This window comes from Cannabis sativa, chromosome 6 (assembly GCF_029168945.1).
Source record: "Cannabis sativa cultivar Pink pepper isolate KNU-18-1 chromosome 6, ASM2916894v1, whole genome shotgun sequence".
In the NCBI taxonomy this organism is placed as follows: Eukaryota; Viridiplantae; Streptophyta; class Magnoliopsida; order Rosales; family Cannabaceae; genus Cannabis; species Cannabis sativa.
The window spans coordinates 36,786,136-36,789,935 of record NC_083606.1 but is presented as its reverse complement, the minus strand read 5'-3'; the positions used below and the strand labels follow the sequence as shown (position 1 = coordinate 36,789,935).

At 37.0% G+C, this 3,800-nt stretch overlaps 1 long non-coding RNA gene across 1 annotated transcript; it reads right to left on the bottom strand.

The window, feature by feature from the left end:
- Positions 1–1,066: 1,066 nt before the first annotated feature.
- On the bottom strand, positions 1,067–1,532 carry LOC133039468 (uncharacterized). Its single transcript, XR_009688625.1, has 3 exons — positions 1,492–1,532; positions 1,311–1,412; positions 1,067–1,217 (listed from the first exon to the last, which is right to left on the bottom strand). It is a non-coding gene; the product is annotated as an uncharacterized LOC133039468 (long non-coding RNA).
- Positions 1,533–3,800: the final 2,268 nt, after the last annotated feature.

Sequence of the window (3,800 nt, the reverse complement as noted above, 5' to 3'; positions counted from 1 at the left end):
TTGCTAAGTCTTTGCGCATCACAAGAAAGGGCTGTTAGCATGGGTCACTACAAGAAAACCAGCTTTTACCGGCGCATTGTTGCGCGCTCTGACCGCGCCGGCAGCTTTGCGGCGCAGAAGCCGGCAAGCTTTGCCGGCGCAGTTGTGCGCCGGCAAAGCTTATCTGGGAAGCTTGGTCGGTAAAGGACTTTTTACCGGTGCGTATATTAACTGCGCCGGTAAAACGTCCTTTTACCGGCGAGGAATAACGCCGGCAAAAAATAAGCGCCGGTGTTAAAAAATGCCCTTATCCGCCTTGAACCTGCTATGATTAGGTTTTGCCGGCGCAATAGTGCGGCCAAGCAAAACAATTGGCGCCAACGGTCAGATTGGCGCCAATAGCTTTACCGGCGCACTACATGCGCCGGCAAAACTATTGGCGGCAATCTGACTGTTGGCGCCAATTGTTTTTGCCACATTTTACCGGCGCACTATTGCGCCGGCAAAAGTATTAAATTTTATTTTTAAAAAAATTTAATTAATTATATTTAATTAATTTTAATATTAATTAATTAAATATAATTAATTATATTTTTTTAAATAATTATAATATTATATTAACAAAATAAACCAACATAATTTACATTACAAGATAAACCAACATTAATTACTACTAAAATCAGTATATAAACAAAATGTTAAATGTTCGAACTAGATAATAAAAAAAGTACAGTTCTATAGGCGGGTAATGTCGTCATCATTGTTTCTCTGAGTCTCGGGAGGCTGCGATGACGATCCAAACACGGCCAGGCACTCGATGATCCACACGGGAGTGGGCAATGGTGGAAGATCCATGGGAGGCAAGTTGAAACCCGGCACAGCTCGAGAAAGATACTCAAACTGATCTTGGAATCGTCTGAGGTAGAGTTGTTGTGTCTCATACTGTTGCCTCGTATGTTGAGTTGTCTGCTCCGCTTCCTCCACTTTTTTCTGTAAAGCCTCGTACTGTTCCATTGTAACAGTCGGTTGGGCTGAAGGATGCGTGGCAGGTGCTCTTTTGGCCCCAACTCCCTTCGATCGGGGAGATGGCCAAAGCCTCTAAGATGCCGAGATCGTTCCCCGAGTACTTGCGTCATAACAGGTAAGTCTCGGGGGTACTGTGTAGGATCGACAGCAGGCTCTTCGGGCTCATCTGCAGTGGGCGCTGGTTGAGTTGCCGCTATTTCAACCATTTGCTCCTAAAACAATTAAACAAGTAAGTTAAATGGTTAATTTTAACACAAAATAAATTGAAAGAAATAAATAAAAATTGAATTAAAACGTAAACTTACGTAAGCTTGTTGCGCGAACTCGTTGCGCCAATCGTTGCCTTTATGGTGAAACTTTTGAAAAGTTTCCACCGCAGTTGGCAGTTCTCCTGTGTCGGGGTTAGCCTATTTTCAAGAGAAAATATATTAGTACTGTTATTTTACTAGAAAAAGTTAAATGAATGATAGTTAAATATAAACTTACCCCTTCGACAACATGTGAAACAATGGGCTTGGAGCCCCAGCCTCCTAGAAAGTTCATCTTACCCCGACTTTCTTTATTTTTCGCTGCTCTCGCCTGAAATTAATAATTTTTCTAACAATTAATTATTTATTATTGACTATATAAATTAAACATTACCAAAATTTCAAACTTTTAAAAATGTACATTTTGTTTGTCTGTGCTCCAATAAGCGATGCAGTCACTCCACACCTCTTGAGTTACTCCCTCAGGAGGTGACATGTCGGCCCTCTCCTATCCAAGTGTTGGGTTTTATGCCCTAAATAAAACTCATTTCAATATAATCAGATTTACTTATTAATATAGATCAGAAATAACATTTAATGTTGCATGGTTCACATGATTTATTTCATGATTATATGTACATAATGTATAAATTCATCTGAAACCCTTTTCACATACTTGATCCTGTTTATTGTGTCGTCAACACATTGGAAAGTAAACATGACTATGTGAATAAAGTTTCCTAGATTTATCAGACATAGGGTTTTACTGATATGATAATCTACAACAAGAGTTTACTTGTATTTGGAGAAATACTATGTTCTTTCCAGAGCATTGGTTAAAGTAAAGCTCAGGTTGGATGCATGGAGTATGCATCGGAAGGGACCGATATTGAACTTTGACTTAGATTTATTAAACTTACCGTAATATCTATTCAAGTCAATATCGCCTAGTTGATCCTAGATCAAATGATCTTAATCCTGATATGATTAGGCTCAATCTTGAAAGGCTATTCGTGTTCTTTGATTTGTTAGTTAAGCCTACTTTTAGGTCAGGGTGATACGTACATTTTGGGAACACGGTAGTGCAATTGAGTGGGAGCGCTAGCATAAACATGGAATCTATAGCTTCTATCTGGCGAATAGTAAGCAAAGGATGATCTCCTTCGAGCTTGACCAAACGAACATAAATGGTGGAGTACTCATTTCACATTAGCTGAAATATCATTTATACGGGGTCAAGTGTTTTAAGGAATAAATACATTGTAGGGTGTAACGGTAATTTAATCCCTTTACAGTGTAGATCATTCATATAGAGGATCATTGATCACATTAGGATTATAACAATGGATAACTAATGATGTGTCTATATGGTGGAACATATAGAGCATTCTATATACTGAGAGTGCAATTCTAAGTTCTATGCGTGGATTCAACGAAGAATTAATAAGTTAGTGAATTTTAGTGCTAAATTCTTGATCTACTTATTGGAAGCTCGGTTATATAGACCCATGGTCCCCCCACTAGTTGAGATAATATTGCTTGTAAGACTCATGTAATTGGTTTTGATTAATCAATTATAATTCTCAAATTAGACTATGTCTATTTGTGAATTTTCACTAAGTAAGGGCGAAATTGTAAAGAAAGAGTTTATAGGGGCATATTTGTTAATTATGATACTTTGTATGGGTCAATTAATAAATATGATAAATGACAATATTATTTAATAATTATTTATAGTTATTAAATAGTTAGAATTGGCATTTAAATGGTTGAATTAGGAAATTGGTATTTTTGAGAAAATCAGATACAAAAGGTGTTAAAATTGCAAAATTGCAAAAAGCAAGGCCCAATCCACTAAGTGTAGGGCCAGCCACTTTTGTAGGAAATTTAAACTGATTTTTTCATTATTTTAATGTCAAATAATTCAAACCTAACCCTAGTGGAATGCTATAAATAGATAGTGAAGGCTTCAGGAAATTTACACTTAAATTTTCTATTTTTCCTTCAGAGAAAAACCTGAGCCTTCTCTCTCCCTATCTTTAGCTGCCACTTCTTCTTTCTCTTCCCTCTTGAATTTCGAAATCCTTAGTGATTAGAGTAGTGCCCACACACATCAAGCAATACCTCAATCATAGTGAGGAAGATCGTGAAGAAAGATCATCAGCAAAGGAGTTTCCGGCATCAAAGATTCGAGAGAAAGAGATCCGGGTTCGGATATTGATAATGCTCGCTACGTAAAGGAATCAAGGGCTAGATATCTGAACGGAAGGAGTCATTATATTCCGCTGCACCCAATGTAAGGTTTCTTAAACTTTATATGTGTTTATTTCATCGTTTTAGAAAGTTCATATTTAGGATGTTAATAAACATACTTGTGAGTAGATCTAAGATCCTGGTAAAATAATTTCCAACAACTGGTATCAGAGCCATGGTAATTGATTTACTTGCAAGAAATTTGGACTTTAAAACGATTGTTTGTATGTTCTTTGGATGGTATCATGTTGTATTGAGTGTTATTTGATGATTGATTGATGTTTGTGAAATTTT